Source organism: Pan paniscus, chromosome 1 (assembly GCF_029289425.2).
Source record: "Pan paniscus chromosome 1, NHGRI_mPanPan1-v2.0_pri, whole genome shotgun sequence".
NCBI classification, from domain to species: Eukaryota; Metazoa; Chordata; class Mammalia; order Primates; family Hominidae; genus Pan; species Pan paniscus.
In genome coordinates this window covers 185,888,446-185,908,513 of record NC_073249.2, presented here as the reverse complement: position 1 = coordinate 185,908,513, position 20,068 = coordinate 185,888,446, and the positions used below count along the sequence as shown (strand labels likewise).

Sequence of the window (20,068 nt, the reverse complement as noted above, 5' to 3'; positions counted from 1 at the left end):
TTTTTTTTTTTTTTTCAGTAGATACAGGATCTCGCTATGTTGCCCAGGCCAGTCTTGAACTCCCAGGCTCAAGCGATCTTCCTGCCTCATTCTCCCAAAGTACTGGGATTACAGGCATGAACCACCATACCTGGCCAAAACGAGGCATATTAAATAATCAGTCTACAGTTTGGTTCAGGCATAGTTTGATTTGGTTCAGAGAAAGCAGTCTTTAGAGCCAGCAAGAGTAGGTTTTGAAAACCAGTATCGAATACAAGTTCTGGAACAGTCTAGCATTGGGCAAGTCATGTAAGCTCATTTTATATAAAATGGAGATGTCATGAGGATTTGAGATCATAAATGTGAAGTTTCTGACACAGTCCCTGGGAAATAATAGCTATTTGATAAACGGTAGTACTATTAATAATAAAAATAGTAGTAATTAATAAACATTTATTGGCTAGTTACTATGTCAGGTACAGAGCTAAACACTTTGCATATGTTAATTATTTTAATTCTCACATTAAATCTGTGAGTTAGATGCCTTTAGTATCACTCCCACTCTATAAATAATGAACTTGAGGCTCAGAGAATTCAAGTAACACATTTTAAGATCACACACAGCCAGGCGCAGTGACTCACGCCTGTAATCCCAGCACTTTGGGAGGCCGAGGTGGGTGGATCACCAGGTCAGAGTTCAAGACCAGCCTGACCAACGTGGTGAAACCTCATCTCTAGTAAAAAAACAAAAATTAGCCGGGCATGGTGGCACATGCCTGTAATCCCAGCTACTCGGGAGGCTGAGGCAGGAGAATTGCTTGAACCCAGTATGCAGAGGTTGCAGTGAGCCAAGATTGCGCTGTTGCATTCCAGCCTGGGTGACAGAGCGAGACTCCGTCTCAAAAAAAAAAAAAGAAAAAAAAAATCACACTACTAGGCCAGGTGCTGTGGCTCACGCCTGTAATACCAACACTTTGGGAGGTTGGGGTGTGAGGATCACCTGAGGTCAGGAGTTCAAGAACAGCCTGGCCAACATAGTGAAACCTTGTCTCTACTAAAAATACAAAAAAAATATATTAGCTGGGTGTGGTGGCACACACCTGTAATCCCAGCTACTTGGGAGGCTGAGGCAGGAGAATCACATGAACCTGGGAGGCAGAGGTTGCAGTGAGCCAAGAGCGCACCACTGCACTCCAGCCTGGGTGGCGGAGTGAGACTTTATCTCAAAAAAAAAAACAAACAAAACAAACCAAAATCACACAGATGCAATGTTGGTGGAGCTGAGATTCAAACCCAGGCAGCCTGGTGTCAGCACCTCTATAATAAACATGCAATAAACATGAGCACCCTCTAATCCCTTGCAACAACTCTAAGCCTTCCAGAATTCTACAGCCTGCAGGTTGGGAGCTCCTGCTATAGACCTGACAGAGGCCTTTGGCTACTTAATGAAATATTCTGACACCAGGAGGGTTGCATAGTTATTTTTCTAACTTTACAGAAAGAGGAAGACAGGTCAAAAAAAAAAAAAAAAAAAACAGATTTATGCAGTTACCCAGAAACAGAGATATTTGGCTGACAAGGTACGACTGTTTAGAAATAGTCATTGGACAGTACTTTCCCCCAAAACACTGTCTCAAGGTCCCTGTCAGAGGTGTTCAAACCAGAAGACTCCATTTTGAGTGAGGGCAAGGAAAACGAGGCTAGGACTTGCTGGGCTGCCTTCCCAGAAAATCAGGCATTCCTAGCCTCTAGATGTTTACGGTTAAGGGAGCAAATTAACAATGTTTACTAAAACAAACCCAGACTTGGGAGTGTGCAGATATCTCGACATCTGGAGAATGAAGGCATTCCTAATTTTGTTTTAAAGGGAAAATCGATTCTTGCAAAACACAGTAATTAAGAAAATTAATTATTTATCACAAGCCCTTGTAACAGAGCACATCTCATATATGCAAGCATGGCACCTAAGGTGGATGCATTCCTCCTCTTACTTTCAGGAACATCCTGTTCTATGGAGTAGCTGTCCTTTTGCCACTGTACTTTCTTAATAAACTTGCTTTTGCTTTGCGCTGTGCACTTGCCCTGAATTCCTTCTTGCATAAGATCCAAGAACACTCTCTTGGGGTCTGGATTGGGACCCCTTTCCTGTAACATCCCCATTCGAGAATTACTGTCTCCGCCGGGCGTGGTGGCTCACGCCTGTAATCCCAGCACTTTCGGAGGCCGAGGCGGGCGGATCACGAGGTCAGGAGATCGAGACCATCCTGGCTAACACGGTGAAACCCCGTCTCTACTAAAAATACAAAAAAATTAGCCGGGTGTGGTGGCGGGTGCCTGTAGTCCCAGCTACTCGGGAGGCTGAGGCAGGAGAATGGCCTGAACCTGGGGGGCAGAGCTTGCAGTGAGTGGAGATCGCGCCACTGCACTCCAGCCTGGGCGACACAGCAAGACTCTGTCTCAAAGAAAAAAAAAGAGAATTACTGTCTCGTCTACTTTCCTAGATGTCACAAAACCTCCTAAAATTCTGAAGATAACAAATCATTACAAAAAGAAACTTTTTTAAAAAAAAGAAAAAATAAATACATAAAAAAGAAAAAATCAGGACTTCTCTTTCATAAAACAGGAAAATGGGAGTAATCTGCTAAAAATTTATTTATTTTTCCTGGTTTAGCATAAAAGGTTCCAAAAACTCCCCCTTGTCTCTCCCGCCGAGGGTAAGTCGGGAAGCAAGGTGGATCCTCCGTGACCCACCTCCATCCCCACAAGTGAACTTTTTTGTTTCTAAGTTCTGGGCCCTTCTTAGGGGCAACTCAGGATCTATTGTTTAAGAGGAGTTGTCCAAACCTTTTAAAGTGGGAATGAGAGGCCCACTCCCACAGTATGGGTCCTGGGACACTAAGAGTCCCAGCCAGGACCCAGCGTGGTGCCCAGGCTGATGCCCCGCCGGCTCTCACTGCTTAGAGCATGATGGAGAGTTCACCAGAGCGAGGAGGGCCACACTGGAGAGCCAGAGCCATGCCCCCTGGCAGGGAAGGTGGCATCAGATGACTGTCCCATGGGCTTTAAGACTCTTTTCCCCATTTTGGGAGTGAAAGAACAGGTCCACTTCTCTTGGATTTTAGAAGTTCTGGCTGTTCTTGAATGACCCAAATTGTCAGAGTGTTGAGGGAGGAGAGGCACTGCCCACAAAGGATGATCTTGGACTTTGTGCCAATCTCACCAGGGGGTACTCAAGTCACATTTGTTTATTTTATTTTATTTTATTTATTTTATTTTATTTTATTTTGTTTTGTTTTTTGAGATGGAGTTTCACTCTTGTTGTCCAGGTTGGAGTGCAATGGTGCAATCTTGGCTCACCGCAACCTCTGCCTCCCGGGTTCAAGCAATTCTCTTGCCTCAGCCTCCTGAGTAGCTGGGATTACACAGGCATGCACCACCATGCCCAGCTAATTTTGTATTTTTTTAGTAGAGACAGTGTTTCTCCATGTTGGTGAGGCTGGTCTCGAACTCCCGACCTCAGGTGATCCGCCCACCTTGTCCTGGCAAAGTGCTGGGATTACAGGCGTGAGCCACCGTGCCCAGCCTTTTTATTTATTTTTAAATTGTATTATATTTAGAGACAGGTCCCTCAGCTGGGCTCAGTGGCTCATGCCTGTAATCCCATCCCAACACTTTGGGAGGCCAAGGCAGGTGGATCACCTGAGTCCAGGAGTTTGAGACCAGCCTGGGTGACATGGTGAAACCCTGTCTCTATTTTTAAAAAATGAATAAATAAAAAAAATAGAGACAGGTCTCACTCTGCCACCCAGGCTGGAGTGCAGTGGCATGACTACAGCCCACTGCAGCCTCAACCTCCTGGGCTCAAGTGATTCTCCCAACTCAGCCTCCCAAGTAGCTGGCACTATAGGAATGTGCCACCAGACCCGACTAATGTTTTTGCTTTTTGTAGAGACAGATCTCTCTATGTTGCCCAGCCAGGTCTTGAACACCTAGCCTCAAGTGATCCTCCTGCCTTGGCCCTGGAAGCACTAGGATTACAGGTGTGAGCCACAGTCCCCTGCTCAACACTTTAAATTCAATTTCAATAAGAACAATTTTAGGCCAGGAGCAGTGGCTCACACTTGTAATCCCAGCACTTTTCGAGGCCAAGGTAGGAGGATCACTTGAGGCCAGGAGTTCAAGACCAGCCTGGGCAACATAGAGAGACCTTGTCTCAATTAAAAATATGTATATGAAAACAATTTTTTTTTGGCCAGGCATGGTGGCTAACACCTGTAATCCCAACACTTTGGGAGGCCAAGGCGGGCGAATCACTTGAGGTCAGGAGTTTGAGACCAGCCTGGCTAACATGGTGAAACCCCGTCTCTACTAAAAATAAAAAAATCAGCTGGGCGTGGTGGCGGACACCTGTAATCCCAGCTACTTAGGAGGCTGAGGCAGAAGAATCACTTCAGGTGGAGGTTGCAGTGAGCTGAGATCGCACCACTGCGCTCCAGCCTTGGCAACAAGAGCAAAACTCTGTTTCAAAAATAATAACAATAATAAAAGAAAGAAAGAAATATTTTTAAGTACTTTGAGGCCAGGCGCAGTGGCTTATGCCTGTAATCTCAGGACTTTGGGAAGCAAAGGCAGGAGGATCACTTGAAGCCAGGAGTTTGAGACCAGCCTGGCCAACATGGTGAAACCCCATCTCTACTGAAAAAATACAAAAATTAGCTGGGCACATTAGCTGGGCACATACAAATTGGTGGCACATACCTGTAATCCCAGCTACTCAGGAGGCTGAGGTATGAGAATCACTTGAACCAGAGAGGCAGGAGTTGCAGTGAGCCAAGATCGTGCCACTGCACTCCAGCCTGAATGACAGAGACCCTGTCTCAAAAAAAAGAAAAGAGAGAGAGAAAGAGAGAGAAAGAAAGAGAGAAAGAGAAAGAAAGAAAGAAAGAGAAGGAAAGAAAGAATGAAAGGTACTTTGAGAGTTCTTTTTCAGTGCAGAAGCATATAACAATGACCTTCTGCTGTATCACCCCACCGGGGTACAGCGACATCTGGAATGGGGACTTGGCAAGACTTGGCACACCAAATCACCAAGCTTTTCTTCATCCACATCACCCATTCATGCTTAATTCACTTGGGAACCCACAAAGCTCCTTTGTGTGCGGTGAGCCAGAGCATCTGGATATTTGGAAGGGCCTGGGCTGGTGTGGTCCTCTGAGCAAGCAGAGGGTACAGAGAGTCACTTCTACTGATGAGGTGGGAGCCAGGAAAAACAGAACTAGGAGGAAAAATAACCTGCCACCAAAAAGCTCCGGTCTTATGGAAAAGCAGTATCACTTTTGAGGATCGCTCATATGACACATGGAACTTTCATTATTCATTGTGTTTCGAGACAAAAGGTCTTTCTGTTTCTGCTCTATGCTGAAACATTTTAAAATTATTTGGAGATGGAAACCAGTTTTGAAAGCCCCAGGTACATCCTCTGTTGGCAACCGACACCCATCCTAAAGGAGGGCCTAGCACATTATCCAACACCCCGACAGTTAATTCAAGGCCATAAAGCCAGTTTTACTGAAGATTTCATCAGAAGAGGGAAGACAGAGTTACATTGCACACTGCAGAGTAAAACTTAGTAAAAATGTTGATTAGATACCTCCGTTTTCTCCTCCTGCCCCAGAATTTCCTTCTTGGCTGCCAACCCCCCATCTCCTATTACCCCTCAACCTGCCTTTGCCCAACTTTCTCATCATGCCTTCCCATTGCCCCTCCTCCCTGGGCAGAGTGATGCAGGGACCGCCCAGCTCCTCCTACCTCAGGCCCATCAGCCCTCCCTCCAAACCAAAGATCATCCTTAGGCGCCTTGGCTTCTACTCTTCTTGGGTTTGCCTGTGGGAGACAAAAAGAAAGAATGCTTCCCTCTCATGGAGATTCATTTTCTATGCCCTTTTTTTGAACATTAATAAACATAACCCCTGCCCTACTTCATCGAACATAAACAGAGTCTCTAGGGTTTGAAGGCAGAAGAGAATGGCTAAAGAGACAAGCTTGGAGAATGAACTCATCTCAAGTGGGACCTGGCAGGGATAGACACGACACCATTGGGCTGCAGCAGGGTGCCGCGGTGGAGTAGGCTCTTGGTTTTGGTCAGCTGACCTGGGTTAAGCCTTGGGCCAGGCCTCATTCAGTTCTGTGTCCCAGGACTGGTGCCCAATTAGATGCACACAAATATTTGATGAACAAATGCTCTTGGGCAGGCCAGCTGGTTTGCTTCTCAGCCACAGTTTCCTCACTTGAAAAAAGGGGGCCGAGCGCGATGGCTCATGCCTGTAATCCTAGCCCCTTGGGAGGCTAAAATGGGAGGACCGCTCGAGGCCAGGAGTTCGAGACCCCCTTGGTCAATAGAGAGACCCCATCTCTATTAAAAAAAAAAAAAAGAAAAAGAAAGAAAAGAAAAAAAAGGGACAATAATCTCTTCCCTCTACTTCTAAAGTTATGATGAGGATCAGGTAAGTTGACTGGCATAAAGGTGCCAAGAAAGTATGAAGAAAGAAAATCCTTGCCTGAGTCTTCAGGACTAGGAGCCTTTGGCTATGACCACCTCCCACCCCCTTTTTTCTCTTCCTGATTCATTTTTTCTTAGTTTCCTCAGGTTCTGTCTCCTTTCCATCTGCCCTCACCAAACCCAACAAGATTCTGTCTGGTACATCGGTGTAGTGTGGGGGAAGAAAAGATCCTGTCTGGGTAAAGGATCAGTGAATAGTCTTGTACACCTGAATATGAGTTTCAATCCTCATTCCTTCTGCCAGACTTTGGCTCCACTCCTTGTCTCTGACTGTGGTGGGAAAGGCTTTATGGCAGTGGTTCTCACCCTCGGCAGGCCCCACATGGCAGGTTGCTGAGCTATGCCCTGAGATTTGGGCTCTGCAAGTTTGGGTCAAGACCTAGAAATCTACCTTTTAATGAGCAATTCATACAGTGAATCTGAGCCAGCTGCTCTGCTCATGGGGCATGGAAGAACACTGATTTCTGGAGTTAGTGCTTTAGGAAGAGATGAGGGAGATGGTTAGGTTGGCCAGGGGATCCCACTGAACTTGCACCAACACTGAGGCCCCTAGTCTTCCCAGGGCAAGTCTCCTGTGGCATCAGAGAAAGTCATCACTTTGTCAACAAGAGTAACAATTGCCGCCATTATTATAAAGCCTTTTACTCTAGCCAACCCTTCCCAAAACCTGGGAGGGGAGGTGGGACTGTTCCTAGTTCTAGAGTATCAAGTTGAGGCCTCTAGAAGCCAAGTGATTGGTCTCAGTCCTCCTGAATGATTGTAGCAGATGGGAACCCGGGGGCCTGCCCCCAGGTCAATGCATTTCCCTGTTTGTCCCGTTGTTGATCATGGGACCAATGCTGTTAGCTGTTGTTTTCACAGAGACCTGGGAGCCAAGGGAGGCTGGGCAGGAGGGTGGAGGATGGAGGAGGGAAAAGAAGGTAGGAAATAGTCACCTGGGAGGGTGACTGAGCCAAGGATGTATCACGACATTGCCAGGATGCCAGGGCCCACTTGGGGGGCACAAACATGAATTATAGTAACATATGACAGAATGGGTGAGTCCAATCTCACATCCTTCTCTCTCGTTTTTGGCTTTCCAGAAGGGCCCCATTGTCCAAGGAGGAAGAAGAGGATACCACCTGGGCAGAGCGCTTCTGTAGCAACCGGACAGCCAAAGGTCGCCCTGGCCATCTTCAGCGCACCCTCCCAGCACTCCCATGGGCCCTGCCTGAGCTGTACCCCTTCCCCTCCTCCTGCCCCCTTGTCCGTCCTGTGTCCTGCCTCAAACCAGAGCCAAGTCTATTCTCTAGGGGCTGACTTTGGCTCCAGCTAAGAAAGAGTTAAAACAAAGCCATCCAGAGCTGGCACAGTGGCTCACACCTGTAACCCCAGCACTTTGGGAGGCCGAGGTAGGAGGATCACTTGAGGCCAGGAGTTTGAGACAAGCCTGGCCAACACAGTGAGACCCTCATCTCTAAAAAAAAAATTTTAAAGTACATTTTAAAAAATTATTTTAAAAAATGCCATCCGGCCAGGTGCGGTGGCTCGTGCCTGTAATCCTAGCACTTCGGGAGGCCGAGGTGGGCAGATCATGAGGTCAGGAGATCGAGACCATCCTGGCTAACATGGTGAAACCTCATCTCTACTAAAAATACAAAAAATTAGCTGGGTGTAGTGGCAGGCACCTGCAGTCCCAGCTATTTGGGAGGCTGAGGCAGGAGAATGGCGTGAACCTGGGAGGTGGAGGTTGCAGTGAGCTGAGATCACGCCACTGCACTCCAGTCTGGGTGACAGAGCAAGACTCTATCTCAAAACAAACAAACAAAAAAAAGCCATCCAACAGTAAAACAGGCTGACCTAGGAGACAGCCCACCCTCTCTCCCTGGGGTATGTGGCAGCAACTCAGAAGAGGTGTTAAGGAGAAAGGGGCAATTTTTGGGTTGGGGAGGAACTGCATTCGTTGACCTTGGAGTCTGCAGATCTGTGTTTTCACTTCAGGCTCAGACACACTCTAGCGGATGACATCAGCCAAGTCCACTCATGTCCCTCAACCTCAACTTCGTCTTCTGTAAGATGGGAATGGTGACGGGGCCCAGCTCCTAAGGTTGCTGTGGGATTCAGTGAGCTCATGTCCTCACCGCTTGGCACAGTGAGCTCTCAGTAGTGGGAGCTATTGCTGCTTCTTTGCAACCTGAAGAAATCTCAGTCTGAAATAGCCAGTGTAGGAAAGAAAGAACATTGATCAGAGACTGATTGGGGCAAAGAGAGGAGATGGGCTAGAAGTGAAGGTCTGAGGCAGCCCATCTTGCTGAGCAGGTTAAAGGTGAGACTCTTCCCCAACGCAGTGGGCTTTCAGCGTGAGTCTTGTCCATGTGAACACACTCTGCCACTTGGCCACCTCGCTGCCTTGGACAAGGCTGTCACCCTCTCTGCAGAGTCCTCCCATGGAGCCTATCTTTCCACCTTCCTAACACATGCAGAGGCTCTAGAGTTTCCAAAGCATTTTGCACACAAAAGCCTCTTTGGACCCACCCAACAATTCTTACTTGTGGTGAAGGTATAATTATTTCCCTCTTTCAGATGAGGAAACTGAGTTGGGGGAGGTTGCAGTGCTGGGACTCAGGTCTTCTTTTCCTAAAGTACTGGATTACAGGTGTGGGCCACCGGGCCTGGCGGGCTCAGGTCTCTTATTCCTGATCCAGTCAATGCTCCTAATGAATCCAAGCTGCTGCTGCTCCTCTAGGTAAATTAGGCCCCATAACAAACTTGTCAAGTGATCGTGAGAAAATCACCATCCTGAGCCCTAGAAGCTCTGCCTGCAGGTGAAGATGGACTTCATGCCATCTGGAGGCCTCCTCCCTGTTTGTTTGTTTGTTTGTTTGTTTGTTTGTTTGTTTGAGATGGAGTCTCACTCTGTCACCCAGGCTGGAGTGCAGTGGCACGATCTCTGCTCACTGCAACCTCTGCCTCCCGGGTTCAAGCGATTCTCCTGCCTCAGCCTCCTGAGTAGCAGGGATTACAGATGTGTGCCACCAGGCCCAGCTAATTTTTGTATTTTTAGTAGAGATGGGGTTTCACCATGTTGGCCAAGCTGGTCTTGAACTCCTGACCTCAGGTGATCCACCCACCTTGGCCTCCCAAAGTGCTGGGATTACAGGCATGAGCCACCATGCCCGGCCTTATTTTATTTTTTTTAAAACTCAGTCCTGACCCTCCCTTTTTAATAAAATGCTGGGCTGGTACTCTGTGATATTCACTCCTTAGGCAGGGGCAAATTTGGGGACTATCTCCTCTAACATGGGCAGGGCTAGTAGGGAAGAGAGACCAAGAAGGTGGCCCAGTTCCTCCCCAAACTGCCTCCAGCCATGGGCTTAGCACTCCAAGCCACAGGTGTGGCTACTCTGGGGTCAAAACAATGCTCCAGGCTGGCACAGCCGGACTCGGCGTTCCTTTCCTCCCGGGCTGCCCAGGTCCCCTGTCAGCATGCCTGGCTGCTCCCCAGGGAGCATGGCAAACAAGCCTCTATTGATTCTCCCTCGTGGCTAGAAGAATGCCCCTTTGTTGAGCATGTCACCCTCCCCCTCCCCGTGTCCTTGCCCTCAGGAGAGGAGTTCAGGTAGGAAGCAGCAGGCCATGGCTCCTTCCCCAGGGACCCAAGAGGAAAGCAGGGGCAGAACACTGCTCCAGCTCCCAGAGGAGGCCTCCACGTCCCACCCTCTTCCCTTCTCCTCTCTGCTGTTTCCCGAGCTTGGGCACCCTTGCCCATCACCCTGGTTACCCGGTCATTACTCATGGGAGGTCCAGTCCCAGATCTCTCAGTGCTAAAACCCACTTAAGGTCCTGCTCAAATGCCCACTGTTCCATGGAGCCCCGCTAGAATGGGAGCCTGCCAAGGTGAGGCTGTACACCTGTGTCCAACCCAGAAATAGGTCCAGAGGGCCATGTCCCAGTCTCAAGGAACAAATTAACCAATTTCTGTGAATGGCACTACCCCCTTCCCAGTCACCCAGGCCTGGATTCTGACCAACCCAATACTGGGTTGGTTATAAGCTCTGCTGGTTCTTATTGGAAGCCACCTAAACTCCTTAGCTTGGACTTCACAGCCCTCTGTTTGGCATCAACCTACCCAACCACGTCTCATGTGACCCCTCCTTCTGCTGGACTCTCTACTGCTTGTCCATCCACCTACTTTAACCCTGTTTATTGAGCCTATATTATGTGCCGCCATTGCTCTGGGAACTGAAGATGTTCCAGTGAATGAGGTGGAGCCCCCTCCCTCAAGGATCTCACAGTCTCTTTGGAGCAGACAGGCAATAAACATGTACACAAATGACAAATTGTATAGTACCAGAGTATGTTAAGTGCTCTGTACACAAGTCAAAAGAATAGGGCGTGATGAAGAGGATGTGTGTGGGAACCGCGAGGAGGCCATTGAGGTAGAGTGAGCACAGTGACCAGGCCACTGAGGTAGAGTGAGTGCAGTGACCAGAAGGGCTGGGAATAGAGGTCACAGAGGAAAGGCCATGGTGAAGAGTTTGAATTTTCTGAGAGACAGGCATGGTCCAACACTTTGGGAGGCTGAGGTGGGTGGATTGCTTGAGCCCAGGAGTTTGAGACCAGCCTGGGCAACATGGTGAAACCTGGTCTCTACAGTTTTGTGCGTGTATATGTATATACACACACACACACATATATATACACACATATATACACACATATATATACATAATGTGTATATATATGTATAAATTAGCCAGGCGTGGTGGCGCGTGCTTGTAGTCCCAGCTATCTGGGAAGCTGAGGTGAGAGAATCCCTTGAGCTTGGGAGGTTGAGGCTGCAGTGAGCCAAGATTGTGCCACTGCACTCCAGCCTGGGTGACAGAATGAGACTCTTTCTAAAAAAAAACAAAACAAAAAACCTTCCGTGGGGTGTGTTGGAAAGCGACTGTCCTGTCTGTGTGCCATGCCCTTTCCTCCCACTGGACCTCTTGTCTGAATGACCTCCCCAAGCTTCTCCAGCATCCTTGTTATACTTAGATTTCAGGACCCAAGGCCAGTCATGCTATCATTCTGAAGCCTTCTTTGTTTGCCCCAGACCACATTCATCTCTTCTTCCAAATTCCTAAGATGGTACCTTGGGTCTTGGGGCTTGGCTAGACTTCAAATTCAAATTCTCAAACATGTACTCTGCCCCCATGTCATGCCCATCACTGTGCTGGTGCAACACGTAGGTAACTCATCCAAGCCTCGCCACCTTCCCATGAGGTTCAAATTATGCCCAGTTTTTACAGATGGGTAAACTGAGGCTTGGAGCAGTTAAGCAACTTATCTGTGGGCTCACATATAAGGAGTGGTGGAGGAAGGATTTGAATGCAGCATCTGATCCCCCAAGTCCAGCTTCGTTCTCACTAGCCCTCAGCCACTTCTGCCTTTACATAATTTGATCATGGTCTTCAGGGGTCCCCAGACCTGCCCCTAATCTCCTTCCGCATCTTCACTTCTGCACGACCCACAGCACCCAGGGATCACCGGAGTAAGCACCCTGCACTTCTCTATGCCCCCTGCCAGTGGGATGTGACACTTGCAGAGTGAATAAGCACCCCTAGGGTGACAGCCAAGGCTGCCCACACCTCTCTCCTCTCCTGCAGTGGGTTCCTACAGGGAGCCAGCAGCCATCCAGTGGAACTAGGGGCCAACACTTCAGAAGAAACTGCCATATGCTGGAGTTGTGTTATTGTCAATATGACTCTTTCTTCCAGGCCTGTGCATGATGGCATGGGAATAGTCATAACAACCTTTACTACAGCAACTCTTCATTGGCACTAGCCCATCTTAAGCTTCTCCTTTTTGGGTTAAATTCAGGATGTCAATAATAATAACAACAATAGTTTTTTGTTGTTGTTGTTTGTTTGTTTGTTTTGAGACAGAACTCACTCTGTCACCCAGGCTGGATTGCTGTGAAGTGATCTCTGCTCACTGCAGCCTCAATCTCCCAGGCTCAAGTGATCCTCCCAACTTAGCCTCCCGAGTAGCTGGCACTACAGGTGTGCACCACCACACCCAGCTAATTTTTGTATTTTTTGCTGAGATGGGGTTTCGCCATGTTGCCCAGGCTGATCTCAAACTCCTGGGCTCAAACCCTCTGCTTGCTTGGGCCTCCCAGAGTGCTGGGATTACTTGCATGTACCGCTGTGCCTGGACAACAATAGCTATTTTATCAAAAATATGCAAAATGAAAGGAAGCTGCTGGGCACTTTATGTACCCTATCTTATTTAATCCTTATAGCAACCCTAGGATGCAGGTATGATTATTATGCCCATTTTACAGATATAGAAACTGAGTCTCAGGCAGGCAAAGCAACTTGCCTGAGGCCACAGAGCTGATAAATGCTGAAACTCAAATCCCAGCTCCACCCTGAGGCTGGTGGACCTCCAAGTCCTTGATCTCAACCTCTGCACCCAGTTCTACAACCAGATAGGTGTTCAGGAGGTCCAACACAGGCAGTGGATAGGTGAGGAAGGCTTAGTGACTGGGGCTCCTCAGAGAGGTGCATAAAACCAGGGAAACTCAAAGCACTGCAGGGACACTGGTCTGAGTGTCAGGAACCTGGGTCCAGATCCTGGCTTTGCCTCCTCCCAGCCGTGTGTCCTTGCTCATGTTGCCTACCCTCTCTGCACCTTTATTTCCTCAGCTGTGAAATGGGTTGATAATAGATTCGCCCTCCAAGCCTGGTGTAAGAAGGAAGTATGATAATGTCTGTGAACATGCTTTGAGGCCCTGAAGCACCACGCTTAGTGCATTATCATCCATTCCCTGGACTTCTAGAATGAGTGAACCGTGGGAGAATCAGGAACAGCATCGGGAGAAGGAGGAGAGGAAAGTGTCGGATCAGGCTTTCTCTGGGTAGACAGAGGTAGGTAAATGTCTTGCTCAGCCAACCTCACATGACAAGAGGAACCTGCTAACTAGGTCACCTTGCAGGAGGAAAGAGCTATTCCGGGATCCGCCTGCAGTTGCAGAGCAGGAGCTGGGGAGCTGAGCTGGCTATTTCAGGGGTGGCACAGAAAGCCCCTCCGACCGCTCTCCCTTGGATCTCGGCCCTGCCTTGGGCCTAGGGCCTTGGGCCTTGAGAGGCGGGGAGATTCTAGTGGGCGCTGTGCTGGCACTCTCTGCATGGCTGCCCTCAGGCAGGGGGAACCATCAGGCCATCTGGAACCATCACAACACGATCTTCCCCATCCCCTGGGAACCACCATCCCAGGCAGCTGTGGGTGAGGGTGGCAAGATGCTAGACTTGCATTTCTCAGCCTGACTGGGAGTCTCAGCTCCTGAATGCAATGGCCCTGCGACACTGGGCAGTTTGCTCCAGCATTCTGGGCCTGGGTTTCCTCACTTGTAACACGTGGGTAATGGTGCTTATGTTCCAGGACTGTCTGAGGATTAAATGAGATATAATGATATAAAGCACCAAGCACAGGGTCTGGCCCAGAGGAAGTGCTTGATAAATGGGGATTGTTCCTAACTGAGCTTCTGTGGCATTCTATGCTGCAATAGTGATGGCGGGGAGGGGACACCTGAAAGAAGGCTGCACCTTGTGGGATGGGAATGGGGGCGGAAGGAGAGATTATGCTGGAGAAATTGAGCGTTTGAGACTGCTTAAAGAGACTGCTTAAGGAGGAGCCTGGGATTGTGAGGTCAGTGTGACCCAGGTGAGAATTGCTCAGCTCCCTGCAGGTTGGGCAGGTATGTCTTTACTTTCTGAGCTTCAGGTGCCTTGTCTGCAAAATGAGGCTGAAAATACTTAGCTCCTATAATCTGGCAAGAAATAAGTGAATTAACATAAAGCCTTTATTTAGCATAGTGCTTGGCACCTAGTAGGTGTTCAAGAAATGCCAGCTATTATTGTGTTATCTCATTTAGTCCTCATAGCTATCCTATGAAGAAAGTATTACTATCTTCATTTTATAGATGAGGAAATGGAGGCACAGAGAGGTTAAGTAATTTACGCAGGGTCTCATAGTGAAGAAGCTGTTTTACTAAGATTTGAATTTAGTCTAACCTTGGAATTCGCACTTTTAACTACCACTTCCCATGCTTGTGTGTGTGTGTGTGTGTGTGTGAGAGAGAGAGAGAGAGAGAGAGAGAAAGTATGTATAGCTATATGCGGATACGTGAAACGAAAAGATGAAAAGTGCCTAGCATGATATGGTTACATAGTCAGTGATCAGTAACCAGCAGCTGTTGTTACTGTAATTGTTATTCTGGTCATGACCATTGTTCACAATTTAATTGGCAATTATGAAACAGGAGTGGCCGGTGAAGGTAGAAAGAGTTCTAAAATATTAGAAAAGGCAACAATCCCATTCTCAAAGGACTTGCCAAAAGGAAGAGGCAAAAGAATAGTCATAAAGTCATAAGTAACTTTCTTGTAGCATTCTCTATAATTAGGAAAAATGGGGAAAATGTATATACCGAAGAATAACGGGGTGGTTACGTAAATTATGGTTGATCAGTGGCTCACACCTGTAATCCCAGCACTTTGGGAGGCCGAGGCGGGCGGATCACATGAGGTCAGGAGTTCAAGACCAGCTTGGCCAACATGGCGAAACCCCGTCTCTACTAAAAATGCAAAACTTAGCCGGGTGTGGTGGTGCATGCCTGTAATCCCAGCTACTCAGGAGGCTGAGGCAGGAGAATCGCTTGAACCCAGGAGGTGGAGGTTGCAGTGAACTGAGGTTGCGCCACTGCATTCCAGCCTAGGCAATAGAGTGAGACTCCATCTCAAAAAAAAAAAAAGAAAAGAAAAGAAAATGACACATTCATTTAGAATGATGATACAAGGACTTGACATGGAAAATGTTTATTACGTAATTACTATTACTGGGAAAATGCTGGATATAAAATTATATTTCTGCTCTAATTATACCTCTGTTAAAATATCGACTGTATGTAGAGAGGAGCTAGAAAGAATATGCAGTGTCGATGTGTTAAATGCTGGTATTGAGGATTTCTCTCTTTGTCATTGATTTAATAACTCAAACATCATTTATTAAGCACTTACTAAGGTCGGTCAGCATGTTAGGCATGGCTATTAGTGTGGATTATATTAGGCTGCAGGAAGACTTAAAGAGAAAAGAGGTTTTAGTGCCTCTCAGAACATTCAGCGGGGAAGCAGTTCATAGCCGATGTGGCAGCTTCAGGGTGTCAGGGACCATGGCTCGCTCTCTGGGGTGGCTCTGGCATTTCTAGGGAGTTACCTTTTTCCACATGGTCCTATGGGGTACACCACCATGTCTATGTTCCAGCCAGCAGGGTGAGGAGGAGAAGCGGAGGGCATGCCTCTTCCAGGAAAGGTCTCACTGAAGTTGCTCACACCACCTCCCTCCTTATGCCTTGGCCAGAACCTTGTCGCTTGGACACCCCTAGCTGCAAGCTAGACTAAGACATGTCAGGACTTTGGGAGGCCATTAGCCTTGCTAAAAATAGGTCCCAATTACTGCAGAAGAAGGGAGAACAGCAACAGGGGCACCCCTGCAGCATAACAGATTAAGTAAGTCAAAGCCACAATCCTGGAAGAACCCAGTGCCCAGTGAAAGTGACATACACTGTCAAGAAATTGGCTGGGTGCAGTGGCTCATACCTGTAATCTCAGAGCTTTGGGAAGTTGAGGCAGGAGGATCACTTGAGCCCAGGAGTTCAAGCCTGGGCAACAGGAAAAAAAATTTTTTTAATTAGCTGGGGATGGTGGTGTGTGCTGTAATCCCAGCTACTCCAGAGGCTAAGGCACGAGAATCGCCTGAGCTGGGGAGATAGAGGGTGAAGTGAGCTATGACTGCACCACTGCATTCCAGCTGGGGCAAATAATTATAAGACAATCTGTGAAGTGCTGTGATTGAGCTATAGGGTTACCAGGGACAGAATGACCAACACTGGCTGGGGGGCCATGAACAGCTTCATCTCCCATGAAGATTTTGCCTGGAACGGTCCCATCCCACTCCGTTTGTACCATGTGGTGCTGTGCTCCCACCAAGACTTAACTGATCTCAGCAGTGGGTGAGGGGCACTCCTGACCAAGCTGGAATCATCCAAGGCCTGCTGGGAGTTTGAATGGAGTGGAGCGAAGCAGCATCTGGAGTCACGGTAGACTTGTTCCCTGAAGGCAGCAGGCTTCTACTGCAGTGATCCCTGGAGACATGCTAGACCTGTTCTTCAGATGATCCTTGATTCAACTCCTCTTCCTTCAGTCTGTGTGGTGCCTCCATAGCTCCCAAGATATCCATCCCACCACTCCCTCCCAGGTTTGTTTGTTTGTTTGTTTGTTTGTTTTTGCCTTAAGGTAGTTACTTGAGACCAAAATAAGCTGAACTAACTCAGAGGTCAGGGTAAGTTAACAAGCAGTTTCACTGAGATTCAATTCTAAGTGGATTTTCCCCCCCCCGGGTGCAATGTGCAATAAGAAGCCATGAGGTTTTAAGGAGGGCAGAGGGGAAGGTTTTCCAGGCAGGGAATCAGCAGCGTATATATCTGGAAGCCTTTTTTTCTGTCAGTGGTTTATTGATTATGCAATAAAAGGACCGCTGGGAAGAGAAAACTCATAACAAAGGCCCTAGTGGGCCCTGAAGCCACCAGCCCAAGACTATCTCTGGGTGAAGAGCTGGAGTTTCGTCCTCCGAGACAGCTGTGGTTTCTGCTTTGCTCTGTGATCCTAGGCCCTCCAGGAGATCTCTCTGGAACTGATTCTTCAATTTCTAAGAGAACAACAAGAGTATTTAAGGGGATTAAAAACCACAGCAATATCTATGAACACTTTAAAACCCCACTCTGTGCAGGCCTGGTTTAACCCTGGCGATGTAATCATCAATCATTCCTATCCTTGACCTTCCCCTGCACTCACTCAATGAGCAGCTCCCAAAAGTTGGGTCTCCACTGTGCACCTGGGGTCCACACACTTCTCCCCACCAGCTTGGCCCACCACTTCATCGAGCCTCTGGATGACTGCTTCGTCTCCTAACTGGTCTTCCTTTTGTTATTTTTGTCCCTTTCCAATCTGTTCCTACGATACAGCCAATTTGATCTTTTAAAAAATCAGATCAAGCTGGGTGCGGTGGCTCACTCCCAAAGTGCTCCCAGCACTTTGGGAGATGGAGGCAGGATTGTTTGAGCCCAGGAGTTCAAGACTAGCCTAGGTAACTTAGGGAGACCCCATCTCTACAAAATATTTAAAAATTAGGCAGGCATGGTGGCATGTGCCTGTAGTCCCAGCTACTCAGAAGGCTGAGGTGGGAGGACTGCTTGAGGCCGGGTGGTTGAGGCTTCAGTGAGCCATGATTGCATCACTGCACTCCAGCCTGGGCAATAGAGTAAGATGCTGTCTCAAAAAAAAAAAAAAAAAAAATCAGATTAAGTGGAGGAAGCCAGTCTGAAAAGGCTACATACTGTGTTATTCCAAATCTATGATATTTTGGAAAAGGCAAAAACTATGGAGATAGTATAACAATCAGTGGTTGTGGCCAGGTGCGGTGGCTCATACCTATAATCCCAGCACTTTTGGAGGCTGAGGCAGGCAGATCACCTGAGGTCAGGAGTTCGAGACCAGCCTGGCCAACATAGTGAAACCTCATCTCTACCAAAAATACAAAAATTAGCCAAGCATGGTGGCACGTGTCTGTAATCCTAGCTACTTGAGAGGCTGAGGCACGACAATCGCTTGGACCCGGGAAGCAGAGGTTGCAGTGAGCTGAGATCGCACCACTGCACTTCAGCCTGGGCCACAGAGGAAGACTCACCTCAAAAAAAAAAAAAAAAAAAAAAAAAGTAGTTGCCAAGGCCTTGGGAGGAGGGAGGAATCGGTGGAAAACAGGGGGTTTTTAGGACAGTGCGACTAATCTGTATGCTACTATAATAGTAGACACAGGTCATACATTATTCAAAACTCATGTTCAATACAGAGCAAATTCTAATGTAAACTGTGGACTTTAGTTAATAATAATGTATTGGGTCATCAACTGTAACAAATGTACCCCTCTAATGGAGGATGCTAATACTAAGGGAAATTGTGATATGTGTGCATGTGTGCACAGTAGAGGGTGAGAGGGAACTCTGGACTTTCCGCTCAATTTTTCTATCAACCTGAAACTACTCTAAAAATAAAGTCTATTAATTTTTTAAAAATCAGATTATGTCATTTTCCTGTTTAAAACCTTCCAACGGCTTCCTATTGCACTTTGAACAACATAATAAAACTCCTTCCTCTGGCTCATGAAGTCCCCATGATGTGGTCCCTGCCTTGCTGTCTCCCTTCCCCAACTAACACTCCACAATGGGCTTCTTTCTGTTTCTCAAATATGCCCAGTTTTTTCTCACCCCAGGGTCTTTGCACTTGCTGTTCCCTCTATCTCGATGCTCTTCCCTCTGATTTTCAGATGGCTGGTTCCCTGTTATCACTGAGGTCCTAGCTAAACATCCCTTCCTTGGAGGGGCCATCCTGACCACCCAATAAGAGCAGCCACCCAGTCACTCAATGCCATGCAACCCTGGATCTCTACTGGAAGTAGTTGCCATGGGAACAGGGGTCTTTTCTACCTTCTTCCTTGCTGTATCCCCAGCTCCTAGAACAGAGTCTGACCTGCAAAGGTCCTCCAGAGATACTGGTTGAGTGAATGTGAGTGAATGAATGAAAGAATCTTCTGAAACTCATTCAGGGCCAGGCCTATGCTGGATCCCAGATAAGGCATGGTTTGTGACCTCTGGGATCTCACAATTTAATACACAGAAGTTTACATTGGACCTCCCGAACAAAGTAGCAGAGTGGTTAAGAGCACAGGCCATGGAGTCAGACTTTGTGGGTTCAAATCCTGGCTCTGGTTGGGCTCAGTGGCTCACGGCTATAATCCCAGCACTTTGGGAGGCTGAGTTGGGAGGATTGCTTGAGCCTAGGAGTTTGAGACCAGCCTGGGCAACATAGTGAGACCCCCGTCTCTACAAAAAATTTAAAAATTAGCCAGACATGGTGGCATGTGCCTGTGGTCCCAGCTACTCAGGAGGCTGAAATGGGAGGATCACTTGAGCCCAGGAAGTCGAGGCTGCAGTGAGCCAAGATGGCACCACTGCACTCCAGCCTGGGTGACAGAGCAAGACCCTGTCTCAAAACAACAACAACAACAAAAGACAACTAGCTCTGGTCTGTAACAGCTGTGTGTGTAAAACACCCAGGAAAGTTTCTAGAGCATATTACATGATCAAGAAATGTGAGTCATCATTGATGTCATGCCGGCCATATAAAGATACATGAGGCTGCACAACTCCAACACCAGAGTTCAGGGAATTTAGGAAATCCCTTTATTTATTCATTTGTTTCTGGATCACTCATTGCAAGCCTTTGGAAATGAGCATGAGAAGGGGCAGGTTATTTTAGGGAAAATTAAATTTTTTAAATGGAGAAACTAATATTGACTGTACTAAGAGGCTTGATATTCAAGATGTCATTTTATCCTCCCAACAAATATTTGGGGTAAATACTGTAGGGCTATTTCACAGATGAGAAAACT

The 20,068-nt window shown here is 47.6% G+C and overlaps 1 long non-coding RNA gene across 1 annotated transcript in view; it reads left to right on the top strand.

Moving 5' to 3' along the window:
- The window catches only part of LOC117980637 (uncharacterized), a 37,327-nt gene extending 26,488 nt beyond the window's left edge, over positions 1 to 10,839 (top strand). The window contains exon 5 of the long non-coding RNA XR_008620232.2: positions 7,621 to 10,839. This is a non-coding gene — a long non-coding RNA (uncharacterized LOC117980637). The remainder of the gene's footprint in view (positions 1 to 7,620) is intronic.
- The last annotated feature ends 9,229 nt before the right edge of the window (positions 10,840 to 20,068 follow it).